Source organism: Hyla sarda, chromosome 3 (genome assembly GCF_029499605.1).
Source record: "Hyla sarda isolate aHylSar1 chromosome 3, aHylSar1.hap1, whole genome shotgun sequence".
NCBI lineage: Eukaryota > Metazoa > Chordata > Amphibia > Anura > Hylidae > Hyla > Hyla sarda.
In genome coordinates, this window is record NC_079191.1 from 406,026,630 (window position 1) to 406,043,380 (window position 16,751).

The 16,751-nt window shown below is 43.5% G+C and overlaps 1 protein-coding gene across 3 annotated transcripts in view; it reads right to left on the bottom strand.

Annotated features, from left to right (window-relative positions):
* The window catches only part of PLEKHH2 (pleckstrin homology, MyTH4 and FERM domain containing H2), a 233,094-nt gene that overhangs the window by 181,797 nt on the left and 34,546 nt on the right, over positions 1-16,751 (bottom strand). The window contains exon 1 of one of the 3 annotated variants that reach the window (XM_056568141.1): positions 8,339-8,363. The exons of the other annotated variants lie outside the window; for them this stretch is intronic. The gene's annotated coding sequence lies outside the window, so the exon portion shown is untranslated. Of the gene's footprint in view, positions 1-8,338; positions 8,364-16,751 lie in introns of those variants that run through there. 3 annotated transcript variants of the gene reach the window in all.

Genomic DNA, 16,751 nt, shown 5'->3' on the forward strand with positions numbered 1-16,751 from the left:
AAAACTTCTATTTCTGTCCTACAGAGAGCCCCAATAGGGGTGTAAAACACTCTGTCTTGCTGTAACACACATAGGTTAGTGAAGTAATACTGTTATTCAGTATAACATGCAGATTAGAGGCATCACTATTAGAATTACTGTCGCAGAGCAGCACAATGACAGAGCCTGGAGGTGGCATCAGTATGATGAGACCATATAGTGGCTGAATGACACAGAGTGGAGGTGGCATCAGCATGAGGAGAACATATGGTGGCAGAATGAGACAGCCTGGAGCTGGCATCAGCATGATGTGACCATATAGTGGCAGAATGAGACAGCCTGGAGCTGGCATCAGCATGAGTAGAACAATGGTGGCAGTATGAGACAGCCTGGAGCTGGCATCAATATGAGGAGAACATATGGTGGCAGGATGAGACAGCCTGGAGCTGGAATCAGCATGAGGAGAACATATGGGGCAGAATGAGAGAGCCTGGTGCTGGTATCAGCATAAGGAGAACATATGGTGGCAGAATGACACAGCCTGGAGCTGGCATCAGCATGAGAAGAACATATGGTGGCAGAATGAGACAGCCTGGAGGTGGCATCAGCAGCATCAGGAGACCTGAAAGTGACCCGGTGACAGAGTGGGGCATGGGTGGCAATACCAGTACCCGGTGACGAAGGTACTGTACAAAACGCTCCACTACGCTTAAAACAGTATTTGTCTACAACACCAGCAGGTGTGTACTTTTGGCTGGCCTTTCACAGTAACTAGTCCCTTAAGACTTTAACAGGAACAAAATGGTACACAACGTTTGTACGCACAGGTTACACTTAATAAAGGACAATACGCTCTGCTACGCAACTTGTATTAGGCACTAATAGCAGGTGATTATGGCTTTTAGTGCTCTGCTCACACTAACTGGCTGGATACTATTAGCTTTTCAGTTGTTGTATACACCAGTGCTGCAGCACACAGTCACTGTGTACTACACCCAAAATTGCACTCTCTCTCTCTCCATCTCTCTTCCTTCCCTATCAGTGCTTCTAGGTTGGATTTGGGCTTGAGGTGAATCGCTGCTGTAAAAATGCTTTTCTGTGCAACACACTGTTCTCTGTCCCTCTCTCTCTCTCTCTGCAATAGAACGCTGGAAAAGCTGGCAGGTAAGATGGCTCCGGATTATATAGGGCTGTGACATGACAGAGGTGGCTGGCTGCTCATAGGCTGAATCCTGCATGTGATTCAGGGTCATCCCGCCAACTTCCCTTCCCGCCTTGCCTACCCACCTTCCCATCGTTCCTTGCCCCATGTCCTGACATGTGGAGCCGCCATCTTAGATGCCCTGGAGCCTGGACCGCACTAAATGAAGTTTAATAAAGCAATTCGTGCGATCGAATCGCGGAGATATTTGTTGCAAAGCAAATTTTTCCTGAAATTTGTAACGAATTCGGATTTGTCAGATTCTATTCGCTCATTCCTAACAAGGACCCTTAGGCTATGTTCACATGTTGGAACTTCAGTGTGGAATTTCGCATTCTGCACAGAAATTCTGCAGCAACAGAGTCCCATTGTATTCAACAGGATTCTCATACGCTGTACACAAGCAAGATGTTTCTGGCACAGAAATTCTGATTCTGGTGTCCGCAGAAAGAATTAATACATCCATTCTTTCTGCGGACTCGGCACAGAATGCATAGCCATCTGTGAGACGGTGCATTCCCGTGTGGTCCTAGCTACGGCTGATTTTCCGCGCAGACTTTCCAACGTGTGAACATAGCCGAATATAGAGCATACTTGTTGTCATCCAGTCCAATAAAATGCAGAGCAAATAGTAACATTAGCCACTATAGACAACCTGATTTCTAACCATACAGATTGGGGTTTGGCTATTAAAGGGGTTACCCAGGAGTATAGAAACCGAGCTAATTTTTACCAAAAAAAACTGCATAATGATTGTTCTATGGTCATGTGTGGTATTACAACATGGCTCCATTCACTTTAATGGAATTGAGCTGCAATGCCAAACACAACCTTAGGACAGGTGGGGTGCTGTTGAAGAAATCATTTCTGTTTTTCTAAGGCAGCATGCGCAGAGTAGTGTTGCTCACGAATATTCGCAATTCGAATATTATTCGCGAATATTGCATATTCGCGAATTCGCGAATTTCGCGAATATAGCGCTATATATTCGTAATTACGAATATTCGTTTATTTTTTTATTTTTTTTTTCACAGTACACATCACAGTGATCACCCCTCTCTGCTTCCAGCTTGTGTGGTGTAAAGAAGACTGTAATACTACTGTGTGAGACTGGCGTGCGAAAATTCGCATATGCGAAAATTCGCATATGCTATTTTTCGCGTATGCTAATTTTTTTATATGCTAATATTCTCATATGTTAATTTTCGCATATGCGAAAATAAAACGAGAATATAACGAATATGCGAATATCCGCGAATATATGACGAATATTCGTCCATATATTCGCGAATATTCGCGAATTCGAATATGGCCTATGCCGCTCAACACTAGCGCAGAGGTGGCAGAGGTGTCTGGTCATGCTCTGTGACCTGTACAGAGATCATTCTAGAGAGGGATGGAGGCTGAGCTCTAAGCACAATGGGGCAGATTTATCAATATCTGTGTAGAGGAAAAGTTGACCATTTGCCCAAAGAAACCAATACGACTGCACATTTCATTTTTGGGAGGCCCTTTTAAAAATAAAAGAAGCAATCTGATTGGTTGCTACAGGAAACAGGTCAACTTTTCCAGGTTTTATTAAATCTCCCACAATGTCATATATTATCTCCCATAATATGATTATATCTACTGGTGTCAACTTTCACTGTGCTCCAGTTTGTGATGATGTCCAGCACCGCTGCTCCTGGTATCTGCCGTTCACTACTTCCTGGTGCTGGTGGTAAATACATTCACCTTGCTGCTCAGCCAATCACTGACTGAGGTGGGACACCACTGCAGCCAGTGATTGGTTGAGTGTCAATGTGACATACTGACCTTTGGCCCCAGGTAGAGAGATTCATCAGAGAACGGGTGCTGGGGTCAGCGCGAGACATTGCCCCTGGACATGTTATCCCCTATTCATAACATGTCTAGGGCTGGAGTACCCCTTTAACGGTGAATTCGCAAGTTGAGGGATTTCTGTGGATCTTGGGATTTTCAATTTTATGCTTTGTTCACATGTAGTATTTTTATTCAAAATCAGGAGCACAGTCAACACGGAAAAACGCAACTTTTTTTTGCTGCAGACTTTTAAAAAATGTAGTGCAATTTAACCCCGGTCCCTTGTTTGCACCTTTTTCCAAGACACTGCCAATTAAAAAAATAAAAACAAATTAGCACACAAGGGAAAATAATTTTGAGAATGTGTGCTGCCTCGTGTCTTTAACAAATCTGGTGCAGTTTACACAATAAAAAGGCAAATTCAGTTTTGACGATTCCCCCCCCGTAGCATAAAATAAAGTTGTTATTTTTTTTTTAGCATTTTTAATGCATTTTATAAATGTGTGGGTCCAGCTTTGAAGTGTTATTTTCTAGAAGAAGAAACATATGGCTTATATATATGATGTCTTCAATGGATCTTAAACAGTATATTGTATCTGCAGTAAATCCCAGGAGACAGAGGAATCAGTGCTACCCACTCGGAACGAATGAGATTTGACATGAGAGAAGGGTGACCGAGTAGCAGAACATCAGCTGGTTTCAGATGTTAGTTGAAATGACATTTATGGATTCTTTCCCTTTGAAACATGGAAACTAAGACACTGGGTCACTATTTGTGTGTTGTATAATGATATTTCCTTATGAATAGGGGCTTTATAAATATTATAAAAATGCACTTGAAATAGTTTAGTGGTTTATTTAGCTACCAATGCACTCTATACCCGTATACAAATAGTAGACAAATAATACTCCTACACAGTGCCAACATAATACTGCCCAGAACTTGACCCCTGTCTAAAACCATCCCTTTCAGCAGGACTGTATGGGGTGCCTGCGACTCTTGCTAATGGCAGATTTTGGGCGGAAAGATGGATTTGGGTTGAAATTCAACTGCCCGCTCCTTTTGGTCTTTAGGAGGAAACTAATGCCAGAAGTGTATTGGAGGTTCTGTGTCCTCTTTCCCTACTGAACTATATGTATGCTCTGCTGGACCAAGTGTGCATATGTTCTGGGGGTGATAGAGAGAGACAGCTGCAAGCAAAACATTTAATCTTCATCTATTTTACATATGTAATGAGATGAAGAGTCCAGTAGGCGGTCCTAATCAGGGATTGAAATTTATTTCTCAAGTAAAGGGGTTGTGCAGTGTAAAGTAACTTGTCCCCTATCCACAGAATAGGGGATAAGTGTCTGATTACGTGGGGGTCCGAACGCTGGGCCCCCCTGCGATCTCCTGAACGGGCCCCCGGCTCTCTCAGAAGAGCGTGTGCTGGGGTCGGCCTGAACTCCATTAAAGGAGTTGTCTGATGAAAAATAACTTATCCCTTATCCAAGGAGAGGGGATAAGTTATAGATTGCAGGGTGGGTACCAGCGCTCGGACCCCCCACGATCTCCTGCACGGGGTCCCAGCAGTTAGCTGGAAGGGGGAGCGCTGGCCGATACGCCCATACATGTACCCCATAGAGATACATGGAGGGGGTGTGCTATAAAAGTGTTATGTCTTTAAGAACAGTTGACATGTGATTGTAACCCAGTGAGGTATCAGTGACCATGCAACCTTAGGGTGACCTATGGGACCCCTCCTAGTATCCCCCCCCATATAAGCCCTGGGAGGAGCTAGCTCTCTCTCTCTCTCTTGATTCCAGTTGAGTCTTTGCTGAGGTCAGTCCACCCAAGTCCTAAGAGTGTGTCTGGAGTCTGGAGGAGGCCTCAAGTCAACCACACAGCCACAAGTCTGCAAGTCCACAACCCCCAGGTCCCAGTCAGAGCCTGGTAAGCAACAAAAGGGGTATAGTCAGTCTCAGTCAAGGCAGTCATAGTTAACCTGTCTTCAGTCAGCATGGCCTGCATCAAAATTGTCCCAGTCAACTGCAAGTCCCAGCAAGTCCGAAAGTCTCTGAAGTCACTGGTCACCTCTGTGGCCCTGGCTAAGCTGTATAGACTGTTCCACCTGTCTAACTCAGTAAAGCCACCGTTGTTCCAGTACCTTGGTGTCGGAGTCATTATTGCCCCTGTTCCTTGCCCAGGATCCAGCAGTATACCTTCGGGTGGAATTGAGGATAAACCACGCCCTGGCATCACGAACACAAGGGGTTAATGCCATGTGCCCCTAGGGCAATTCCATCTGCCCTCATCAAACCCTCTACCACAAGCTCTTCTGAGATACCCGGGACCCGTTCAGGAGATTGCAGGGGGTCCCAGCAGTTGGACCTTCTGCGATCAGACACTTATCCCCTATTATGTGGATTGGGGATATGTTACCTTTCGCTGCACAACCCCTTTAATTCTCACACTTTCAAATCTGTCACTCATTGAGTAAGACTGCCCAATGGACACTTAAGCCTAGAATAAGCAGGCATTTCAACCATTTTCTATTAAACTATATGTGGTGTCCCAGCACCAATGACTGTCCTGTGAGTTCGGACTGCTTTGGGCAGCGGAGGTGTTGGGTCCACAAACAGTCTTCGGATTATATTGCACATGTTGAGAGATTAATATATTTTTTATAAATTATTTTGTTATTGTTATGCATCTGTATGTTAAATGTGTTACTCTACCCTTAAGAGTGAGCAGTGAACCCCATGTGACCCTGCCTGCCAATGGGACCCTGCCTGCCAATGCCAGTGGGGGAGGAGTTTCCCCAGTTGTTCCTGAGCTACAGTGTGGTAAAGGTGAGTTGTGTGTAGAAGCCTCAAGGGAAGGCCCAGAACATATCTACTTCATCCGGTCATTCCGCAAGGATCCCCCGTACGGTGGAAGTTCATGCCCCGGCGGAGAAGGTTACAAAACCTTGACAGGACTCTACATACCAGGATTCATCTACCTGTCAGTATTAATCCATTTGGTGAAAGCACCACAAGTCCCAGCAAGGCAACTGAGCTCTCAAGGGGTTACTCTGCATCCTCTCACCCAATACCATCCGTCTGTGATACCATCTGCACCCTGCTCAGTAAAGACATTTCTCCGTAACCTGACGTCGGTGTATTAATTTACTCCCCGTTTCTGGCCCAGGAGAAACTGTCTACAACCTCCTGTGTATGGGATAACGGTGCCCTGGCGTCACGAAGTTATAAGGTATTTCTCCTAACACCCCGTGGTACCACATATATAGCAGTGGCCAGAAAACTGTGTGACTCCAGATGTTGCAAAACTACAACTCCTAGCATGCCCAGACAGCCTTTGGCTGTGAGGGCATGCTGGGAGTTGTAGTTTTTCAACATCTAGAGGCCAACGGTTTGGGGACTGCTGCTTTATTGTATGTTAGAATGTTCAAGTCCTCCTCTGTTGGCTGTACAGTCATGCTGGGAGTTGTAGTTTTGCCACATCTGGAGGTGCACAGTTTGGAGACCACTGCTATACAGTATATCAATATGCTCAGCTCCTCCAGCTCTATAACATGATGCCAATAGATAGGACTTTATTTTAATGATGACCGGTTCCCTTTAAATATATGTGTCTCCCTTTTACATGAATGCAGCCTTGGTGACAAGTCTCCGCATATAAGATGCTTACATTACCCTTTAGGAAAAGCCAACATGTATAAAAAGGAAGAGTTCAGAACAGCCAACACAGGTCACAGTCTTCATAATAAACAGAGGTGATGGCTCTGGCCATACGGCTAGAATAAAATATGTATACAGCTTGTTTAATCTGCTGCTTCATTGCGGTCAAGGCTTGTAAAGGGGAAGCAGTGCTGCTCATTATTTTCCATTAGACGGCTTGGAAGACCCTCGCAGTTGCCAGGTGTTGTTACAACGCTCAGGATTCTGCTGTAGATTTTAGAAGGCAAATTTATGGTGAATTAGAGAAGACGATAAAATGAACCCAGAGTGAGAAAACAGCTGTCGTGAGATTAGTCACAGATCTAATAAAAAAAACATTTTTTAAACGTTACCGCGCCGTGAATCACTTACAATTTGGTGGCCAGTTGTACACCGCTTCTGTTTTTGTGCTATTTTATTCTCTTACTGTGATGTCCCAGTACGGGATATGCATCTCACATTCCTATCAGCTTCAGTCCCTGCATGTCCCCAGGGCTCACCTGCAGTGTTCCCCTATAATGTAATTAGTTTTATATTGTGTGTAAAGGACCTTTGATATGGTCACATGGTTATTGATCACATGATTATAGTTGTCACATGTTAAAGTCACATGTTTTGTTACCCAGAGAGCACCAGGTGACCAGATGACCCGCTGCTAGCCTATGGGCTCCTTGCTCAGCCCCCTTTATAAAGGGGGGAGGTACTACAATCTCTCTCTTCCACCACACTTTCTGCTGAGGTCAAGTCCAGTCCAGATGTCTCAGAGCCAGCGTCCAGCACATCTGGAGGCCTCAAACCAAAATTGCAGCCACAAGTCAGGAAATCGAGTCATCTCTGTCTGCTGTCACTACCTACAGTCAAGTCAAGTCTATTATAGTCAGCGTGGCTGTGCTAAAGTCTGTCAAAGTCACTGCAAGTCCCAGCAAGCTGCGAGGCCCCCTGTGTTACTGGTCACCTCTCTGGGACCCTGGCCAAGCGGTAAAAATTGTACCATCTGTCTACATCAGTAAAGCTACCATTAACCCTGACCTGGCCATGGACCCTTATTTGCCCTGCCTAAGTAGGACTAGCGGTCTACCGTTCGGGTGGTTCTCGGTTAAAACCACACCCTGGCGTCACGAACATTTAGGCTACAACATCTGCCCCATACACCTCATCTTTACACCCCGTGGCTCACCACATTACTTTCTGCTTTTAGGACTTATGATCTTTGCTTCAAGAGAGAACATGACTTTCGGAGGAGCAGTGGAAGGAAGTTGGGATGTCATTCTATCCTACTGTAGTTCGTGCCCGGGATCTCCTTATCAAGTTTCGTCTAATTCTTTGCTTGTATTATATGCCTGTCCATTTGCTTCCTATAGGGGTTTCGTCTTCTGTTGTTTCAGGTGTAATGTTCATAGGTGTTCCCTTTTACATGGTATGTGGGACTGTCCATGTGTGGTTCCCTTTTGGAGAGAGGTGTTACAATTTCTGGCAGATCACCTTGAGTTTCCGTATGTCTATGCCCCGGAGGTGTGATTGTTGGGTGTTATCAATGGATTGGTGTCTGGCTCCCATAGGCGCCTTCTAGTGCATTTTCTTCTTTTCTGTGCTCGTAAAGTGATCATTATGGCTTGGAAAGATACTACTACTCACCTCTCTCTCGTTGGGTGGCCCTAGTTAACAAATATGTTCCTCTGTATCGTGCTTTGTACATCACTCAAGGCTGTCCGCAAAAATTTGATAAGGTTTGGCTGCCTTGGTTACTGTTTGAGGCTTCTACTGATCCACCAGTTAGCTCTGGTTCCTAGCCTTAGTGGGCTTGGTATATGCTGTTGCTATGGCAGGGTGGAGGGCGGGAGTCACCGGGGTTGTGTGAGTGGATGTGTGGTTGTGTGTCTCTGTTGTTGGGCCTGTTATTGCTGTGAGCTACACGGGGAGGGACTACTCCTGCCAGACATTGTCTACGTGTTATGGGACTATATTGTACACTTCACTATGCTGTCTTTGTTCCCTGGTCTACCCATTCACATGTTCATTTATTTCTTTTATTCTACTTCCTGGTCGCTCCTGTGGCTTATAGTTGTGTTGTTTTCTTTTCTTATGAAAATTGTATTAATAAAACTTTTAAAAAAAGAAGACAGAACATGACTATATTCCTGTTACCTCTGCTCATTTATGGAAACCTTCTCCTGCCAGTGTACGGTCTCCTATTTCCCCTATATATCATGTAAAATACATTCATGATGCCCCTAACATGATCACAGTTGTGGACAAGTCACTGCCTCCTGCAAGATCAACTCATTCCTCTTCTGCTGTTATCATTCCCATGATGTGATTGACCACATAATGTTCTATCCATACTCATTTTATGTTACTAACCCTTTACACACAGCTTTGTCCTCAACAACATAACCACAAGTGTGGATAGGTCACTGCCTCCTGCAAGATTAACTCATTCCTCTTCTGCTGCTATCATTTCCATGATGTGATTGACCACATAATGTTCTATCCATACTCATTTTATGTTACTAATCCTTTACATGCAGCTTTGTCCTCAACAAAATAACCACAAGTGTGGACAAGTCACTGCCTCCTACAAGATCAACTCATTCCTCTTCTGCTGTTATCATTCCCATGATGTGATTGACAACATAATGTTCTATCCATACTCATTTTATGTTACTAACCCTTTACATGCAGCTTTGCCCTAAACAACATAACCACAAGTGTGGACAGGTCACTGCCTCCTACAAGATCAACTCATTCTTCTTCTGCTGCTATTATTTCTATGATCTGATTGACCACAGAATGTTATATCCATACTCATGCTCTTTAAATGTCACTGATCCTTCACAGGCATGCGCTACATGATGTTGTAACTATTCACTATATGTCACTGATCCTTCAGTTGTAGCTCTGTCCTCACTGACATATCATATAAAGTATGTGAACAAGTCACTGTCCCCTACACACTCTAGAAAGATCAGCATGGTCTACTGATGTTGTTATCATTCATTTCCATAATCTAATTGGCTACAGTATGTTCTATCTCATTCTGTTTATGTCACTGAACCCTCACATGCAGCGCTGCCCTCACCAATATCATTATATCAGTACTTAAACGGGTACTCCGCTGCCACAGCATTCGGAACATTTTGTTTCAAATGCTGGGTGCTGGTGGTGGGTGTCGTGACATCATGGCCACTCCCCCTCGCGACGTAACATCATGCCCTTTCAATGCAAGTCTATGGGAGGGGGCGTGATGGCCATCACGTCCCCTCCCATAGATTTGTATTGAGGTGGTGTGGCATGACGTTACAAGGGGGGCGTGGTCATGATGTCACAACCCCCGCCGCTTGCACCCAGCATTCTAAATGAACACCAGGTGCTGCACAGAGATCAGGGGGGTCCCAGTGGTGGGACCCCTGTGATCAGACATCTTATCTCCTACCCTTTGGATAGGGGATAAGATGTTTACAGCAGAGTACCCCTTTAAGTCACTGCCTTTTACAACATCAGCATACTGCTCTCCTGCTGCTGTTCTCATTACAATAATGATGCCTGACCACATATTTATTGAATACTGCCATCCACTCACTGATTCATTCAAGAAAATGGACAGGTCACCGTCTACAGCAATAGGACACTATTACTTTGGTCCTCACTATTACTTTGGTCCTCATTCCCATGATATGATCAGCTACAAAGTGCTGTCCTTACAGAAGCACCACCAGTCCTTTTATTATCAGGATGTCTGGGCTCAGTAGCTTCAGGTGGACTCACGGTTCAGCCTCCAAGTGTTGGGAAGATCTCCGGGAGTCGGTGTGAAAAGTTAGGATGTGCTGAAAAAGCGCTCCTGTATTCGTAAAGATAGGGTTAAGCAGACCCGATAATTACGGACTTGAATATAAAATAATAAACAACAGGATTTATGAATAAGGACTACGCATTCCGAAAGCTGGACTGCTTTCTTTGTCAGCTTTCTTCCTCAGGTCCAGGTTGATGGACTTGACGAATAAAGCAGTCCAGCTTTTGATATGTAAGCTAAACATAAGCAACGTCAGTGGGTAGATTTTCATAAATTTGGATGTATTTTATAGTAATTTGGTAAATTATGTCTGCAATTTTCTACAAGGTTCAATGGAAGCCCTATGATGGTGGTGCCACTGAATAAGTTCCATGCTTTCTAATGGGATGGGACCTTGTGCAACCAATAATATCCATACACAAAAATGTCAGACAAACCCACTGATTTTGGCAGATTGTCCCACCCTCTATTGTGTAAGAGGTGTCCCAACTGTCCAATGACAGTAGATATTACTCTTAGAGAGATAAGCCATCACCAGAGGTACCTTCTTCCCTCTCTCATGCTTAGTCAATCATGCATGTGTATGTGGGGTTCAGAAGAAATAGCTAATCATTTAGATGTTCATTGGTATGTAATGTCCTTACTACCCTTAGACCCTGTCAGGTTGAGTCCCTCAGTGACCTTGGGGCTCTCCTGCAGTGTCTCCCCTGCTGTTACTGTACTATTATCTATTTTATGTTATGGATAGTCAGTGTCCTAACGTATAGCTAAAGGGGGAAGGGGGCTAAAGGAACTGTGAGATGTCTGAAGGACCTGTGGAATGTCACATGTCATGTTTATGTTATCACATGATGTTACCCAGAGGTCACCAGGTTAACACATGATCCGCAGCTTGACCAATGGGCTTTGGCTCAGCCTCCCCTCTATATAAGGGGCGGCCATTACAATTCTCGCTCTTGTTCCATCAGTCTTTACTGAGACCAGCCAACACCAGATACCTTAGTGCTAGTGACCAGCACCTGGAAGGCTGCAAAGCTACAGTCATTCCAGTAAGTCAAAAGTCTGCTGTCACTACCAATAGTCAAGTCCAGTCTAAAGTCAAGCCTCAAGATAATTATCTACAGTCTATTACCAGTCTAATTGGTCCCAGCAAGCTGCAAGGTCCTTCTGTGTTCATGGCCATCTCTCTGGGATTCTGGCCTAACTGTGAAGATAATACAATCTATCTAAACTCAGAAAAGCCTCCGTTAAACCATAACTGGTTGTGGACTCTCCTTTCACTGCCTAGCCATTGGAATAGTGGAGATACCGTTCGTGTGGTTCCGGTACCCAAAAACAACTCTAGCGTCACACCTTACCCCTGGGGTTAATACCATCTTGCCCTACCACCTACACCACTACACACCGTGGTCCCACCATCACCGTTAATCACCACAGGTAAACTTCAGACGGGCCTGTACACTTGCTTTCTTTAGCAGGGGGACCTTGCAGGCGCTGCAGGATGTCAGTCCTTCATGGTGAAGTACCGTATGTTACCAGTTATTTTCTTGGTATCTATGGTCCCCGCTGCCTTGATATCATTGACAAGATCCTCCCATGTACTTCTGGACTCATTCCTCATCATTCTCATGATCATTGAGACTCCATGAGGTGAGATCTTACATGGAGCCCCTGACCGAGGGAGATAGACAGTTATTTTGTGTTTCTTCCATTTGCAAACTTCTCATAAAGCTCCTGTCTTGTAGCCCATTCCAGTCCAGTGTTGATCTGCAATCTTGTCTCTGACATCCTTGGACAGCTCTTTGGTCTTGGCCATGGTGAAGAGTTTGGAATCTGATTGTTTGCGTCTGTAGACAGGTGTCCTATATACAGGTAACACGCTGAGATTAGGAGCACTCCCTTTAAGAGAGTGCTCCAAATATCAGCTTATTACCTGTATAAAAGACACCTGGGAGTCAGAAATCTTGATTGATAACCACTGATTGATAGGGGATCAAATAATTATTTCACTGTATAAAATGCAAATCAATTAATAACTTTTTTGAAATGCGTTTTCTGGATTTTTTGTTGTTATTCTGTCTCCCACTGTTCAAATAAACTGACCATTAAAATTATAGACTGATAATTTCTTTGTCAGTAGGCAAACGTACTAAATCAGCAGGGGGTCAGAAATGTGTTTCCTTCATTGTATATAAATAAAGTAATTATTGTTATTTCTATTATTATTATAATGTACTTAACACCTTAAGGACCAAGAGCGTTCTGGTACGCTCTGGTCCTATTATCGGTATTTGAAGCGTGCTCACGAGCTGAGCACACTTCAAACCTGGTGGGTCCCTACTTCTATTAGCAGCCGGGACCCACAATTAATGCCAGGAATCCCCAATCAGGCTGATGCCTGGCATTAATCCTTTAGACGCCGCAATCAAAGCTGATCCCGGCGCCTAAAATGCGGGGTTAACAATTCCGGCAGCTCAGCGGAGCTGATCAGGACAATTTCGGTAAAATCGTGATGTTCTGATCAGCTGAGTGGAGGACGAGGGCCTTTACATGCCTTCTGGACGTCCGATCGATGCTCTGCTGGTTCAGGAAGCTTCAGTAGGCTGGAGCAGCAGAGCACCGATAACACTGATCAATGCTATGCTATAGCATAGCATTGAACAGTGTATGCAATTGTAAGATTTCATTTTAGCCTCTTAAGGACCCATGACGTATGCGTACGTCATGAGTCCCAGTCCTGCGATATAACACGGGGTCACACGGTGACCCCGCATCATATCGCGGCGAGCCCGGCGTCATAGTGAAGCCGGGACCCGCCTCTAATAGCGCGCGGCTAAAAACGAAAGTAAAAGTGCCTGGCTAGCTCAGGGAGCTGTTCGGGATCGCCGCGGTATAATCGCGGCATCCCGAACAGCTGTAGCACAGGAGGAAGGTCTCTTACCTTCTCCTGTGCTGTCCGATCGCCGAATGAATGCTTCAAGCCTGAGATCCAGGCTTGAGCATTCAATCGCCGAAAACACTGATTGATCCATTCCTATGGAGATGGATCAATCAGTGTAAAAGATCAGTACATGCAATGTTATAGCCCCCTATAGGAGCTATAATATTGCATAAGAAAAGTGTAAAAAAATCATTAACCCTTTCAATGATCCCATCCCCTAATAAAAGTTTGAATCACCCGACATTTCCAAAAATAAAAAAAACATTATGTAAATAATAATAAAAATAAACATATGTGGTATCGCCGCGTGCAGAAATGTCCGAATTATAAAAATATACCACTTTTTAAACCGCTCGTTCAATGGCGTACGCACAAAAAAATTCAAAATTCCAAAATAGCGCATTTTTGATCACTTTTTATACCACAAAAAAGTGAATAAAAAGTGATCAAAAAGTCTGATCAGAACAAAAATGGTACCGCTAAAAACTTCAGATGACGGTGCAAAAAATGAGTCCTCAAAGTGCCCTGAATACAGAAAAATAAAAAAGTTATAGGAGTCAAAAGATTACCATTTTAAACGTATAAATTTTCCTGCATGTATTCATGATTTTTTTCGGAAGTGATACAAATTCAAACCTATACAAGTAGGGTATCATTTTAACCGTATGGACCTACAGAATAAAGATAAGATATCATTTTTGACAAAAATGTACTGCGTAAAAACAGAAGCCCCCAAAACTTACAAAATAGTGTTTTTTCATCAATTTTGTCGCACATTGATTTTTTTTTCCCATTTCACCGTAGATTTTTGGGTAAAATGACTAATGTCATTACAAAGTAGAATTAGTGACGCAAAAATTAAGCCATTATATATAATTTTAGGTGAAAATTTTTAAGAGTTATGATTTTTTAAAGTTAAGGAGGAAAAATTGAAAATGAAAAAAACAGAAAAAGCCCGGGTCCTTAAGGGGTTAAAATCCACTATGGGGACAAAAAAATTAAGTGTAAAAAAAAGGTAATAAAAGTGAATTAATAAAATAATAATGAATTCCTAATAAAAGTATGAATCCCTCCCTTTTCCCATTTTTTTTATATAAAATAATGTAATGAAAATAATCATATGTAGTACCGCCGCATGCGTAGATGTTCGAACTATCAAAATAGTAGTAAAACCACACGCTTGATGACGTAATTAATAAAAAGCGATCATAAAGTCCCATGAAAATAAAAATGGTACTGATAATATGAGCCCTCATATAGCCCTGTGTGCAAAAAAAATAAAAAAGTCATAGGGGTCAGAAGAGAACAATTTTAAACATACAATGGTGCATGTAGTTATAATTTTTTTAAAGTAGTAAAATAAAATTAAAGGGGTAGTCCAGTGGTGAAAAACTTATCCCCTATCCTAAGGATAGGGGATAAGTTTGAGACCGCGGGGGGGGGGGGGGGGGGGTCTGACCGCTGGGGCCCCCTGCGATCTCTCGGTACGGGGGCCAGGCTCTCCGGCCAGATAGCGGGTGTCGACCCCCGCACGAAGCGGCGGCCAACACGCCCCCTCAATACATCTCTATGGCAAAGCCGGAGATTGCCGAAGGCAGCGCTTCGGCTCAGCCATAGAGTTGTATTGAGGGGGCGTGTCGGCCGCCGCTTCGTGCGGAGGTCAACACACCCCCTTCCTGCGGGCTGTCGGGGCTCCGTACAGGAGATCGCAGGGGGCCCCAGCGGTCGGACCCCCCCGCGATCTCAAACTTATTCCCTATCCTTAGGATAGGGGATAAGTTGTTCACCACTGGGTTCACCACTGGACTACTCCTTTAAAACATACATAAATTGGGCATCCTTATAACCTTATGGACCTACAGAATAAAGATATGGTGTAAATTTTTACCAAAAAGTGCACTGTGTACAAACGGAAGCCCCCAAAAGTTACAAAATGGTGTTGTTGTTTTTTTTATTTCACCCCACAAATAATGTTGTTGTTTTTTCCTGTAGATTTTTGGTATAAAAATTGGTGATGCACAAAACAAGCTCTTATATGGGTCTGTAGGTGCAAAATTGAAAGCATCATGATGTTTAGAAGGAGAGGAAGAAAAAACGAAAGTCCAAAAGTGAAAATTGGCCTGGTCCTTAAAAGGGTACATCACTGGCCAGCATTGGGAACATTTAGCTCTGAACGCTGTGTGCGAGCTGCAGGGGTTGAACGCCGCGTCTAAAGTGAAAGTATGCCGGTTAGCTCAGTGGGCTGTTCGGGATAGCTGCGGCGAAATCGCGGCATCCAAAACAGCTTACAGGACAGCAGGAGGGTCCCTACCTGCCTCCTCGCTGTCCGATCGCCGAATGACTGCTCAGTGCCTGAGATCCAGGCATGAGCAGTCAAGTGGCAGAATCATTGATCACTGGTTTCCTTTGAGAAACCAGTGATCAATGTAATAGATCAGTGTGTGCAGTGTTATAGGTCCCTATGGGAGCTATAACACTGCAAAAAAAAAGTGAAAAAAAAAAGTGGATAAAGATCATTTAACCCCTTCCCTATTAAAAGTTTTCCCATTAAAAAAAAAACTGTGTAAATAAAAATAAAAATAAACATATGTGGTATCGCCGCGTGCGGAAATGTCCGAATTATAAAAATATATTGTTAATTAAACCGCACGGTCAATGGCGTACGCGCCAAAAAATCCAAAGTCCAAAATAGTGCATTTTTGGTCACTTTTTGTATCATGAAAAAATAAATCCTATGAATACACAAATGGTACCGCTAAAAACTTCAGATCACGGAAAATAAAAAAAAGTTATAGGGGTCAGAAGAGGACAATTTTAAACGTATTAATTTTCCTGCATGTAGTTATGATTTTTTCCAGAAGTACAACAAAATCAAACTTATATAAGTAGGGTATCATTTTAATCGTATGGACCTACAGAATAAAGATAAGGTGTCATTTTTACCGAAAAATTTACTACGTAGAAACGGAAGCCCCCAAAAGTTACAAAACGGCATTTTTTTTTTTCAATTTTGTCTCACAATGATTTTTTTCCCCATTTCGCCGCAGATTTTTGGGCAAAATGACTGACGTTATTACAAAGTAGAATTGGTGGCGCAAAAAATAAGCCATTATATGGATTTTTACGTGCAAAATTGAAAGAGTTATGATTTTTTAAAGGCAAGGAGGAAAAAACGAAAATGCAAAAAACGGAAAAACCCTCGGTCCTTAAGGGGTTAAAGGAAAACTGTCATCAGTGTCACCCACTTTACCTGTCTATAGCAGGATGTTAGTGTAGTGACCACATACTCCTGTGTCCGCGATCCGTGCTCCTGTTGT